Below are 13,603 nucleotides of genomic sequence, written 5' to 3' on the forward strand. Positions count from 1 at the left end.
TCTGGTAGTGTCTCCTGTATACCGGTCTCCAGCAGGTAGTGTCCTGTAGAGGTAGCAGTATACAGTGCAGTGTGTGGTAGTGTCTCCTGTATACCGGTCTCCAGCAGGTAGTGTCCTGTAGAGGTAGCAGTATACAGTGCAGTGTGTGGTAGTGTCTCCTGTATACCGGTCTCCAGCAGGTAGTGTCCTGTAGAGGTAGCAGTATACAGTGTAGTGTGTGGTAGTGTCTCCTGTATACCGGTCTCCAGCAGGTAGTGTCCTGTAGAGGTAGCAGTATACAGTGCAGTGTGTGGTAGTGTCTCCTGTATACCGGTCTCCAGCAGGTAGTGTCCTGTAGAGGTAGCAGTATACAGTGCAGTGTGTGGTAGTGTCTCCTGTATACCGGTCTCCAGCAGGTAGTGTCCTGTAGAGGTAGCAGTATACAGTGTAGTGTGTGGTAGTGTCTCCTGTATACCGGTCTCCAGCAGGTAGTGTCCTGTAGAGGTAGCAGTATACAGTGCAGTGTATGGTAGTGTCTCCTGTATACCGGTCTCCAGCAGGTAGTGTCCTGTAGAGGCAGCAGTATACAGTGCAGTGTGTGGTAGTGTCTCCTGTATACCGGTCTCCAGCAGGTAGTGTCCTGTAGAGGCAGCAGTATACAGTGCAGTGTGTGGTAGTGTCCTGTATACCGGTCTCCAGCAGGTAGTGTCCTGTAGAGGCAGCAGTATACAGTGCAGTGTGTGGTAGTGTCCTGTATACCGGTCTCCAGCAGGTAGTGTCCTGTAGAGGCAGCAGTATACAGTGCAGTGTGTGGTAGTGTCTCCTGTATACCGGTCTCCAGCAGGTAGTGTCCTGTAGAGGTAGCAGTATACAGTGTAGTGTGTGGTAGTGTCTCCTGTATACCGGTCTCCAGCAGGTAGTGTCCTGTAGAGGCAGCAGTATACAGTGCAGTGTGTGGTAGTGTCTCCTGTATACCGGTCTCCAGCAGGTAGTGTCCTGTAGAGGCAGCAGTATACAGTGCAGTGTGTGGTAGTGTCTCCTGTATACCGGTCTCCAGCAGGTAGTGTCCTGTAGAGGCAGCAGTATACAGTGCAGTGTGTGGTAGTGTCTCCTGTATACCGGTCTCCAGCAGGTAGTGTCCTGTAGAGGTAGCAGTATACAGTGTAGTGTGTGGTAGTGTCTCCTGTATACCGGTCTCCAGCGGGTAGTGTCCTGTAGAGGCAGCAGTATACAGTGCAGTGTGTGGTAGTGTCTCCTGTATACCGGTCTCCAGCAGGTAGTGTCCTGTAGAGGTAGCAGTATACAGTGCAGTGTGTGGTAGTGTCCTGTATACCGGTCTCCAGCAGGTAGTGTCCTGTAGAGGCAGCAGTATACAGTGTAGTGTGTGGTAGTGTCTCCTGTATACCGGTCTCCAGCGGGTAGTGTCCTGTAGAGGCAGCAGTATACAGTGTAGTGTGTGGTAGTGTCTCCTGTATACCGGTCTCCAGCAGGTAGTGTCCAGTAGAGGCAGCAGTATACAGTGCAGTGTGTGGTAGTGTCCTGTATACCGGTCTCCAGCAGGTAGTGTCCTGTAGAGGTAGCAGTATACAGTGCAGTGTGTGGTAGTGTCTCCTGTATACCGGTCTCCAGCAGGTAGTGTCCTGTAGAGGCAGCAGTATACAGTGCAGTGTGTGGTAGTGTCTCCTGTATACCGGTCTCCAGCAGGTAGTGTCCTGTAGAGGTAGCAGTATACAGTGTAGTGTGTGGTAGTGTCTCCTGTATACCGGTCTCCAGCAGGTAGTGTCCTGTAGAGGTAGCAGTATACAGTGTAGTGTGTGGTAGTGTCTCCTGTATACCGGTCTCCAGCAGGTAGTGTCCTGTAGAGGTAGCAGTATACAGTGCAGTGTGTGGTAGTGTCTCCTGTATACCGGTCTCCAGCAGGTAGTGTCCTGTAGAGGCAGCAGTATACAGTGTAGTGTGTGGTAGTGTCTCCTGTATACCGGTCTCCAGCAGGTAGTGTCCTGTAGAGGTAGCAGTATACAGTGCAGTGTGTGGTAGTGTCTCCTGTATACCGGTCTCCAGCAGGTAGTGTCCTGTAGAGGCAGCAGTATACAGTGCAGTGTGTGGTAGTGTCTCCTGTATACCGGTCTCCAGCAGGTAGTGTCCTGTAGAGGTAGCAGTATACAGTGTAGTGTGTGGTAGTGTCTCCTGTATACCGGTCTCCAGCAGGTAGTGTCCTGTAGAGGCAGCAGTATACAGTGTAGTGTGTGGTAGTGTCTCCTGTATACCGGTCTCCAGCAGGTAGTGTCCTGTAGAGGCAGCAGTATACAGTGCAGTGTGTGGTAGTGTCTCCTGTATACCGGTCTCCAGCAGGTAGTGTCCTGTAGAGGTAGCAGTATACAGTGCAGTGTGTGGTAGTGTCTCCTGTATACCGGTCTCCAGCAGGTAGTGTCCTGTAGAGGCAGCAGTATACAGTGCAGTGTGTGGTAGTGTCTCCTGTATACCGGTCTCCAGCAGGTAGTGTCCTGTAGAGGTAGCAGTATACAGTGCAGTGTGTGGTAGTGTCTCCTGTATACCGGTCTCCAGCAGGTAGTGTCCTGTAGAGGCAGCAGTATACAGTGCAGTGTGTGGTAGTGTCTCCTGTATACCGGTCTCCAGCAGGTAGTGTCCTGTAGAGGCAGCAGTATACAGTGCAGTGTGTGGTAGTGTCTCCTGTATACCGGTCTCCAGCAGGTAGTGTCCTGTAGAGGTAGCAGTATACAGTGTAGTGTGTGGTAGTGTCTCCTGTATACTGGTCTCCAGCAGGTAGTGTCCTGTAGAGGCAGCAGTATACAGTGTAGTGTGTGGTAGTGTCTCCTGTATACCGGTCTCCAGCAGGTAGTGTCCTGTAGAGGTAGCAGTATACAGTGCAGTGTGTGGTAGTGTCTCCTGTATACCGGTCTCCAGCAGGTAGTGTCCTGTAGAGGTAGCAGTATACAGTGTAGTGTGTGGTAGTGTCTCCTGTATACCGGTCTCCAGCAGGTAGTGTCCTGTAGAGGTAGCAGTATACAGTGCAGTGTGTGGTAGTGTCTCCTGTATACCGGTCTCCAGCAGGTAGTGTCCTGTAGAGGTAGCAGTATACAGTGCAGTGTGTGGTAGTGTCTCCTGTATACCGGTCTCCAGCAGGTAGTGTCCTGTAGAGGTAGCAGTATACAGTGCAGTGTGTGGTAGTGTCTCCTGTATACCGGTCTCCAGCAGGTAGTGTCCTGTAGAGGTAGCAGTATACAGTGCAGTGTGTGGTAGTGTCTCCTGTATACCGGTCTCCAGCAGGTAGTGTCCTGTAGAGGTAGCAGTATACAGTGCAGTGTGTGGTAGTGTCTCCTGTATACCGGTCTCCAGCAGGTAGTGTCCTGTAGAGGTAGCAGTATACAGTGCAGTGTGTGGTAGTGTCTCCTGTATACCGGTCTCCAGCAGGTAGTGTCCTGTAGAGGTAGCAGTATACAGTGTAGTGTGTGGTAGTGTCTCCTGTATACCGGTCTCCAGCAGGTAGTGTCCTGTAGAGGTAGCAGTATACAGTGCAGTGTGTGGTAGTGTCTCCTGTATACCGGTCTCCAGCAGGTAGTGTCCTGTAGAGGTAGCAGTATACAGTGCAGTGTGTGGTAGTGTCTCCTGTATACCGGTCTCCAGCAGGTAGTGTCCTGTAGAGGTAGCAGTATACAGTGCAGTGTGTGGTAGTGTCTCCTGTATACCGGTCTCCAGCAGGTAGTGTCCTGTAGAGGTAGCAGTATACAGTGTAGTGTGTGGTAGTGTCTCCTGTATACCGGTCTCCAGCAGGTAGTGTCCTGTAGAGGCAGCAGTATACAGTGTAGTGTGTGGTAGTGTCTCCTGTATACCGGTCTCCAGCAGGTAGTGTCCTGTAGAGGTAGCAGTATACAGTGCAGTGTGTGGTAGTGTCTCCTGTATACCGGTCTCCAGCAGGTAGTGTCCTGTAGAGGCAGCAGTATACAGTGCAGTGTCTGGTAGTGTCTCCTGTATACCGGTCTCCAGCAGGTAGTGTCCTGTAGAGGCAGCAGTATACAGTGCAGTGTGTGGTAGTGTCTCCTGTATACCGGTCTCCAGCAGGTAGTGTCCTGTAGAGGTAGCAGTATACAGTGCAGTGTGTGGTAGTGTCTCCTGTATACCGGTCTCCAGCAGGTAGTGTCCTGTAGAGGTAGCAGTATACAGTGTAGTGTGTGGTAGTGTCTCCTGTATACAGGTCTCCAGCAGGTAGTGTCCTGTAGAGGTAGCAGTATACAGTGTAGTGTGTGGTAGTGTCTCCTGTATACCGGTCTCCAGCAGGTAGTGTCCTGTAGAGGTAGCAGTATACAGTGCAGTGTGTGGTAGTCTCCTGTATACCGGTCTCCAGCAGGTAGTGTCCTGTAGAGGCAGCAGTATACAGTGCAGTGTGTGGTAGTGTCTCCTGTATACCGGTCTCCAGCAGGTAGTGTCCTGTAGAGGCAGCAGTATACAGTGTAGTGTGTGGTAGTGTCTCCTGTATACCGGTCTCCAGCAGGTAGTGTCCTGTAGAGGTAGCAGTATACAGTGCAGTGTGTGGTAGTGTCTCCTGTATACCGGTCTCCAGCAGGTAGTGTCCTGTAGAGGCAGCAGTATACAGTGCAGTGTGTGGTAGTGTCTCCTGTATACCGGTCTCCAGCAGGTAGTGTCCTGTAGAGGCAGCAGTATACAGTGCAGTGTGTGGTAGTGTCTCCTGTATACCGGTCTCCAGCAGGTAGTGTCCTGTAGAGGTAGCAGTATACAGTGTAATGTGTGGTAGTGTCTCCTGTATACCGGTCTCCAGCAGGTAGTGTCCTGTAGAGGTAGCAGTATACAGTGCAGTGTGTGGTAGTGTCTCCTGTATACCGGTCTCCAGCAGGTAGTGTCCTGTAGAGGTAGCAGTATACAGTGTAGTGTGTGGTGGTGTGTCCTGTATACCGGTCTCCAGCAGGTAGTGTCCTGTAGAGGTAGCAGTATACAGTGCAGTGTGTGGTAGTGTCTCCTGTATACCGGTCTCCAGCAGGTAGTGTCCTGTAGAGGCAGCAGTATACAGTACAGTGTGTGGTAGTGTCTCCTGTATACCGGTCTCCAGCAGGTAGTGTCCTGTAGAGGCAGCAGTATACAGTGTAGTGTGTGGTAGTGTCTCCTGTATACCGGTCTCCAGCAGGTAGTGTCCTGTAGAGGTAGCAGTATACAGTGCAGTGTGTGGTAGTGTCTCCTGTATACCGGTCTCCAGCAGGTAGTGTCCTGTAGAGGCAGCAGTATACAGTGTAGTGTGTGGTAGTGTCTCCTGTATACCGGTCTCCAGCAGGTAGTGTCCTGTAGAGGAAGCAGTATACAGTGTAGTGTGTGGTAGTGTCTCCTGTATACCGGTCTCCAGCAGGTAGTGTCCTGTAGAGGTAGCAGTATACAGTGCAGTGTGTGGTAGTGTCTCCTGTATACCGGTCTCCAGCAGGTAGTGTCCTGTAGAGGCAGCAGTATACAGTGTAGTGTGTGGTAGTCTCCTGTATACCGGTCTCCAGCAGGTAGTGTCCTGTAGAGGCAGCAGTATACAGTGTAGTGTGTGGTAGTGTCTCCTGTATACCGGTCTCCAGCAGGTAGTGTCCTGTAGAGGCAGCAGTATACAGTGTAGTGTGTGGTAGTGTCTCCTGTATACCGGTCTCCAGCAGGTAGTGTCCTGTAGAGGTAGCAGTATACAGTGCAGTGTGTGGTAGTGTCTCCTGTATACCGGTCTCCAGCAGGTAGTGTCCTGTAGAGGCAGCAGTATACAGTGCAGTGTGTGGTAGTGTCTCCTGTATACCGGTCTCCAGCAGGTAGTGTCCTGTAGAGGCAGCAGTATACAGTGTAGTGTGTGGTAGTGTCTCCTGTATACCGGTCTCCAGCAGGTAGTGTCCTGTAGAGGCAGCAGTATACAGTGCAGTGTGTGGTAGTGTCTCCTGTATACCGGTCTCCAGCAGGTAGTGTCCTGTAGAGGTAGCAGTATACAGTGTAGTGTGTGGTAGTGTCTCCTGTATACCGGTCTCCAGCAGGTAGTGTCCTGTAGAGGCAGCAGTATACAGTGCAGTGTGTGGTAGTGTCTCCTGTATACCGGTCTCCAGCAGGTAGTGTCCTGTAGAGGCAGCAGTATACAGTGTAGTGTGTGGTAGTGTCTCCTGTATACCGGTCTCCAGCAGGTAGTGTCCTGTAGAGGCAGCAGTATACAGTGTAGTGTGTGGTAGTGTCTCCTGTATACCGGTCTCCAGCAGGTAGTGTCCTGTAGAGGTAGCAGTATACAGTGCAGTGTGTGGTAGTGTCCTGTAGAGGTAGCAGTATACAGTGCAGTGTGTGGTAGTGTCTCCTGTATACCGGTCTCCAGCAGGTAGTGTCCTGTAGAGGTAGCAGTATACAGTGCAGTGTGTGGTAGTGTCTCCTGTATACCGGTCTCCAGCAGGTAGTGTCCTGTAGAGGTAGCAGTATACAGTGCAGTGTGTGGTAGTGTCCTGTATACCGGTCTCCAGCAGGTAGTGTCCTGTAGAGGTAGCAGTATACAGTGCAGTGTGTGGTAGTGTCTCCTGTATACCGGTCTCCAGCAGGTAGTGTCCTGTAGAGGCAGCAGTATACAGTGTAGTGTGTGGTAGTGTCTCCTGTATACCGGTCTCCAGCAGGTAGTGTCCTGTAGAGGTAGCAGTATACAGTGTAGTGTGTGGTAGTGTCTCCTGTATACCGGTCTCCAGCAGGTAGTGTCCTGTAGAGGTAGCAGTATACAGTGCAGTGTGTGGTAGTGTCTCCTGTATACCGGTCTCCAGCAGGTAGTGTCCTGTAGAGGTAGCAGTATACAGTGTAGTGTGTGGTAGTCTCCTGTATACCGGTCTCCAGCAGGTAGTGTCCTGTAGAGGCAGCAGTATACAGTGTAGTGTGTGGTAGTGTCTCCTGTATACCGGTCTCCAGCAGGTAGTGTCCTGTAGAGGCAGCAGTATACAGTGTAGTGTGTGGTAGTGTCTCCTGTATACCGGTCTCCAGCAGGTAGTGTCCTGTAGAGGTAGCAGTATACAGTGTAGTGTGTGGTAGTGTCTCCTGTATACCGGTCTCCAGCAGGTAGTGTCCTGTAGAGGCAGCAGTATACAGTGCAGTGTGTGGTAGTGTCTCCTGTATACCGGTCTCCAGCAGGTAGTGTCCTGTAGAGGTAGCAGTATACAGTGTAGTGTGTGGTAGTGTCTCCTGTATACCGGTCTCCAGCAGGTAGTGTCCTGTAGAGGTAGCAGTATACAGTGCAGTGTGTGGTAGTGTCTCCTGTATACCGGTCTCCAGCAGGTAGTGTCCTGTAGAGGCAGCAGTATACAGTGTAGTGTGTGGTAGTGTCTCCTGTATACCGGTCTCCAGCAGGTAGTGTCCTGTAGAGGCAGCAGTATACAGTGCAGTGTGTGGTAGTGTCTCCTGTATACCGGTCTCCAGCAGGTAGTGTCCTGTAGAGGTAGCAGTATACAGTGTAGTGTGTGGTAGTGTCTCCTGTATACCGGTCTCCAGCAGGTAGTGTCCTGTAGAGGCAGCAGTATACAGTGTAGTGTGTGGTAGTGTCTCCTGTATACCGGTCTCCAGCAGGTAGTGTCCTGTAGAGGCAGCAGTATACAGTGCAGTGTGTGGTAGTGTCTCCTGTATACCGGTCTCCAGCAGGTAGTGTCCTGTAGAGGCAGCAGTATACAGTGCAGTGTGTGGTAGTGTCTCCTGTATACCGGTCTCCAGCAGGTAGTGTCCTGTAGAGGCAGCAGTATACAGTGTAGTGTGTGGTAGTGTCTCCTGTATACCGGTCTCCAGCAGGTAGTGTCCTGTAGAGGCAGCAGTATACAGTGTAGTGTGTGGTAGTGTCTCCTGTATACCGGTCTCCAGCAGGTAGTGTCCTGTAGAGGCAGCAGTGTAGTGTGTGGTAGTGTCTCCTGTATACCGGTCTCCAGCAGGTAGTGTCCTGTAGAGGTAGCAGTATACAGTGCAGTGTGTGGTAGTGTCTCCTGTATACCGGTCTCCAGCAGGTAGTGTCCTGTAGAGGCAGCAGTATAGTGTGTGGTAGTGTCTCCTGTATACCGGTCTCCAGCAGGTAGTGTCCTGTAGAGGCAGCAGTATACAGTGTAGTGTGTGGTAGTCTCTCCTGTATACCGGTCTCCAGCAGGTAGTGTCCTGTAGAGGCAGCAGTATACAGTGCAGTGTGTGGTAGTGTCTCCTGTATACCGGTCTCCAGCAGGTAGTGTCCTGTAGAGGCAGCAGTATACAGTGTAGTGTGTGGTAGTGTCTCCTGTATACCGGTCTCCAGCAGGTAGTGTCCTGTAGAGGCAGCAGTATACAGTGCAGTGTGTGGTAGTGTCTCCTGTATACCGGTCTCCAGCAGGTAGTGTCCTGTAGAGGTAGCAGTATACAGTGCAGTGTGTGGTAGTGTCTCCTGTATACCGGTCTCCAGCAGGTAGTGTCCTGTAGAGGTAGCAGTATACAGTGTAGTGTGTGGTAGTGTCTCCTGTATACCGGTCTCCAGCAGGTAGTGTCCTGTAGAGGCAGCAGTATACAGTGTAGTGTGTGGTAGTGTCTCCTGTATACCGGTCTCCAGCAGGTAGTGTCCTGTAGAGGTAGCAGTATACAGTGCAGTGTGTGGTAGTGTCTCCTGTATACCGGTCTCCAGCAGGTAGTGTCCTGTAGAGGCAGCAGTATACAGTGTAGTGTGTGGTAGTGTCCTGTATACCGGTCTCCAGCAGGTAGTGTCCTGTAGAGGTAGCAGTATACAGTGTAGTGTGTGGTAGTGTCCTGTATACCGGTCTCCAGCAGGTAGTGTTCTGTAGAGGTAGCAGTATACAGTGCAGTGTGTGGTAGTGTCTCCTGTATACCGGTCTCCAGCAGGTAGTGTCCTGTAGAGGCAGCAGTATACAGTGCAGTGTCTGGTAGTGTCTCCTGTATACCGGTCTCCAGCAGGTAGTGTCCTGTAGAGGCAGCAGTATACAGTGCAGTGTGTGGTAGTGTCCTGTATACCGGTCTCCAGCAGGTAGTGTTCTGTAGAGGTAGCAGTATACAGTGCAGTGTGTGGTAGTGTCTCCTGTATACCGGTCTCCAGCAGGTAGTGTCCTGTAGAGGCAGCAGTATACAGTGTAGTGTGTGGTAGTGTCTCCTGTATACCGGTCTCCAGCAGGTAGTGTCCTGTAGAGGCAGCAGTATACAGTGTAGTGTGTGGTAGTGTCTCCTGTATACCGGTCTCCAGCAGGTAGTGTCCTGTAGAGGTAGCAGTATACAGTGTAGTGTGTGGTAGTGTCTCCTGTATACCGGTCTCCAGCAGGTAGTGTCCTGTAGAGGCAGCAGTATACAGTGTAGTGTGTGGTAGTGTCCTGTATACCGGTCTCCAGCAGGTAGTGTCCTGTAGAGGCAGCAGTATACAGTGTAGTGTGTGGTAGTGTCTCCTGTATACCGGTCTCCAGCAGGTAGTGTCCTGTAGAGGTAGCAGTATACAGTGCAGTGTGTGGTAGTGTCTCCTGTATACCGGTCTCCAGCAGGTAGTGTCCTGTAGAGGCAGCAGTATACAGTGTAGTGTGTGGTAGTGTCTCCTGTATACCGGTCTCCAGCAGGTAGTGTCCTGTAGAGGTAGCAGTATACAGTACAGTGTGTGGTAGTGTCTCCTGTATACCGGTCTCCAGCAGGTAGTGTCCTGTAGAGGTAGCAGTATACAGTGTAGTGTGTGGTAGTGTCTCCTGTATACCGGTCTCCAGCAGGTAGTGTCCTGTAGAGGCAGCAGTATACAGTGTAGTGTGTGGTAGTGTCTCCTGTATACCGGTCTCCAGCAGGTAGTGTCCTGTAGAGGCAGCAGTATACAGTGTAGTGTGTGGTAGTGTCTCCTGTATACCGGTCTCCAGCAGGTAGTGTCCTGTAGAGGCAGCAGTATACAGTGTAGTGTGTGGTAGTGTCTCCTGTATACCGGTCTCCAGCAGGTAGTGTCCTGTAGAGGCAGCAGTATACAGTGTAGTGTGTGGTAGTGTCTCCTGTATACCGGTCTCCAGCAGGTAGTGTCCTGTAGAGGTAGCAGTATACAGTGCAGTGTGTGGTAGTGTCCTGTATACCGGTCTCCAGCAGGTAGTGTCCTGTAGAGGCAGCAGTATACAGTGTAGTGTGTGGTAGTGTCTCCTGTATACCGGTCCCCAGCAGGTAGTGTCCTGTAGAGGCAGCAGTATACAGTGCAGTGTGTGGTAGTGTCTCCTGTATACCGGTCTCCAGCAGGTAGTGTCCTGTAGAGGTAGCAGTATACAGTGTAGTGTGTGGTAGTGTCTCCTGTATACCGGTCTCCAGCAGGTAGTGTCCTGTAGAGGCAGCAGTATACAGTGCAGTGTGTGGTAGTGTCTCCTGTATACCGGTCTCCAGCAGGTAGTGTCCTGTAGAGGCAGCAGTATACAGTGCAGTGTGTGGTAGTGTCTCCTGTATACCGGTCTCCAGCAGGTAGTGTCCTGTAGAGGTAGCAGTATACAGTGCAGTGTGTGGTAGTCTCTCCTGTATACCGGTCTCCAGCAGGTAGTGTCCTGTAGAGGTAGCAGTATACAGTGTAGTGTGTGGTAGTCTCCTGTATACCGGTCTCCAGCAGGTAGTGTCCTGTAGAGGCAGCAGTATACAGTGCAGTGTGTGGTAGTGTCTCCTGTATACCGGTCTCCAGCAGGTAGTGTCCTGTAGAGGTAGCAGTATACAGTGTAGTGTGGTGTAGTGTCTCCTGTATACCGGTCTCCAGCAGGTAGTGTCCTGTAGAGGCAGCAGTATACAGTGCAGTGTGTGGTAGTGTCTCCTGTATACCGGTCTCCAGCAGGTAGTGTCCTGTAGAGGTAGCAGTATACAGTGCAGTGTGTGGTAGTGTCTCCTGTATACCGGTCTCCAGCAGGTAGTGTCCTGTAGAGGTAGCAGTATACAGTGCAGTGTGTGGTAGTGTCTCCTGTATACCGGTCTCCAGCAGGTAGTGTCCTGTAGAGGTAGCAGTATACAGTGCAGTGTGTGGTAGTGTCTCCTGTATACCGGTCTCCAGCAGGTAGTGTCCTGTAGAGGTAGCAGTATACAGTGCAGTGTGTGGTAGTGTCTCCTGTATACCGGTCTCCAGCAGGTAGTGTCCTGTAGAGGCAGCAGTATACAGTGTAGTGTGTGGTAGTGTCTCCTGTATACCGGTCTCCAGCAGGTAGTGTCCTGTAGAGGCAGCAGTATACAGTGCAGTGTGTGGTAGTGTCTCCTGTATACCGGTCTCCAGCAGGTAGTGTCCTGTAGAGGCAGCAGTATACAGTGTAGTGTGTGGTAGTGTCTCCTGTATACCGGTCTCCAGCAGGTAGTGTCCTGTAGAGGTAGCAGTATACAGTGCAGTGTGTGGTAGTGTCTCCTGTATACCGGTCTCCAGCAGGTAGTGTCCTGTAGAGGTAGCAGTATACAGTGTAGTGTGTGGTAGTGTCTCCTGTATACCGGTCTCCAGCAGGTAGTGTCCTGTAGAGGCAGCAGTATACAGTGCAGTGTGTGGTAGTGTCTCCTGTATACCGGTCTCCAGCAGGTAGTGTCCTGTAGAGGTAGCAGTATACAGTGCAGTGTGTGGTAGTGTCTCCTGTATACCGGTCTCCAGCAGGTAGTGTCCTGTAGAGGCAGCAGTATACAGTACAGTGTGTGGTAGTGTCTCCTGTATACCGGTCTCCAGCAGGTAGTGTCCTGTAGAGGCAGCAGTATACAGTGTAGTGTGTGGTAGTGTCTCCTGTATACCGGTCTCCAGCAGGTAGTGTCCTGTAGAGGTAGCAGTATACAGTGTAGTGTGTGGTAGTCTCCTGTATACCGGTCTCCAGCAGGTAGTGTCCTGTAGAGGCAGCAGTATACAGTGTAGTGTGTGGTAGTGTCTCCTGTATACCGGTCTCCAGCAGGTAGTGTCCTGTAGAGGTAGCAGTATACAGTGCAGTGTGTGGTAGTGTCTCCTGTATACCGGTCTCCAGCAGGTAATGTCCTGTAGAGGTAGCAGTATACAGTGTAGTGTGTGGTAGTGTCTCCTGTATACCGGTCTCCAGCAGGTAGTGTCCTGTAGAGGTAGCAGTATACAGTGCAGTGTGTGGTAGTGTCTCCTGTATACCGGTCTCCAGCAGGTAGTGTCCTGTAGAGGTAGCAGTATACAGTGCAGTGTGTGGTAGTGTCTCCTGTATACCGGTCTCCAGCAGGTAGTGTCCTGTAGAGGTAGCAGTATACAGTGTAGTGTGTGGTAGTGTCTCCTGTATACCGGTCTCCAGCAGGTAGTGTCCTGTAGAGGTAGCAGTATACAGTGCAGTGTGTGGTAGTGTCTCCTGTATACCGGTCTCCAGCAGGTAGTGTCCTGTAGAGGTAGCAGTATACAGGGCAGTGTGTGGTAGTGTCTCCTGTATACCGGTCTCCAGCAGGTAGTGTCCTGTAGAGGTAGCAGTATACAGTGCAGTGTGTGGTAGTGTCTCCTGTATACCGGTCTCCAGCAGGTAGTGTCCTGTGGAGGCAGCAGTATACAGTGTAGTGTGTGGTAGTGTCTCCTGTATACCGGTCTCCAGCAGGTAGTGTCCTGTAGAGGTAGCAGTATACAGTGTAGTGTGTGGTAGTGTCTCCTGTATACCGGTCTCCAGCAGGTAGTGTCCTGTAGAGGTAGCAGTATACAGTGCAGTGTGTGGTAGTGTCTCCTGTATACCGGTCTCCAGCAGGTAGTGTCCTGTAGAGGTAGCAGTATACAGTGCAGTGTGTGGTAGTGTCTCCTGTATACCGGTCTCCAGCAGGTAGTGTCCTGTAGAGGTAGCAGTATACAGTGCAGTGTGTGGTAGTGTCTCCTGTATACCGGTCTCCAGCAGGTAGTGTCCTGTAGAGGTAGCAGTATACAGTGCAGTGTGTGGTAGTGTCTCCTGTATACCGGTCTCCAGCAGGTAGTGTCCTGTAGAGGCAGCAGTATACAGTGCAGTGTGTGGTAGTGTCTCCTGTATACCGGTCTCCAGCAGGTAGTGTCCTGTAGAGGTAGCAGTATACAGTGCAGTGTGTGGTAGTGTCTCCTGTATACCGGTCTCCAGCAGGTAGTGTCCTGTAGAGGCAGCAGTATACAGTGTAGTGTGTGGTAGTGTCTCCTGTATACCGGTCTCCAGCAGGTAGTGTCCTGTAGAGGCAGCAGTATACAGTGTAGTGTGTGGTAGTGTCTCCTGTATACCGGTCTCCAGCAGGTAGTGTCCTGTAGAGGCAGCAGTGTAGTGTGTGGTAGTGTCTCCTGTATACCGGTCTCCAGCAGGTAGTGTCCTGTAGAGGTAGCAGTATACAGTGCAGTGTGTGGTAGTGTCTCCTGTATACCGGTCTCCAGCAGGTAGTGTCCTGTAGAGGCAGCAGTATAGTGTGTGGTAGTGTCTCCTGTATACCGGTCTCCAGCAGGTAGTGTCCTGTAGAGGCAGCAGTATACAGTGTAGTGTGTGGTAGTGTCTCCTGTATACCGGTCTCCAGCAGGTAGTGTCCTGTAGAGGCAGCAGTATACAGTGCAGTGTGTGGTAGTCTCTCCTGTATACCGGTCTCCAGCAGGTAGTGTCCTGTAGAGGCAGCAGTATACAGTGCAGTGTGTGGTAGTGTCTCCTGTATACCGGTCTCCAGCAGGTAGTGTCCTGTAGAGGTAGCAGTATACAGTGCAGTGTGTGGTAGTGTC

Source organism: Rhinoderma darwinii, chromosome 11, assembly GCF_050947455.1.
Source record: "Rhinoderma darwinii isolate aRhiDar2 chromosome 11, aRhiDar2.hap1, whole genome shotgun sequence".
NCBI lineage: Eukaryota > Metazoa > Chordata > Amphibia > Anura > Rhinodermatidae > Rhinoderma > Rhinoderma darwinii.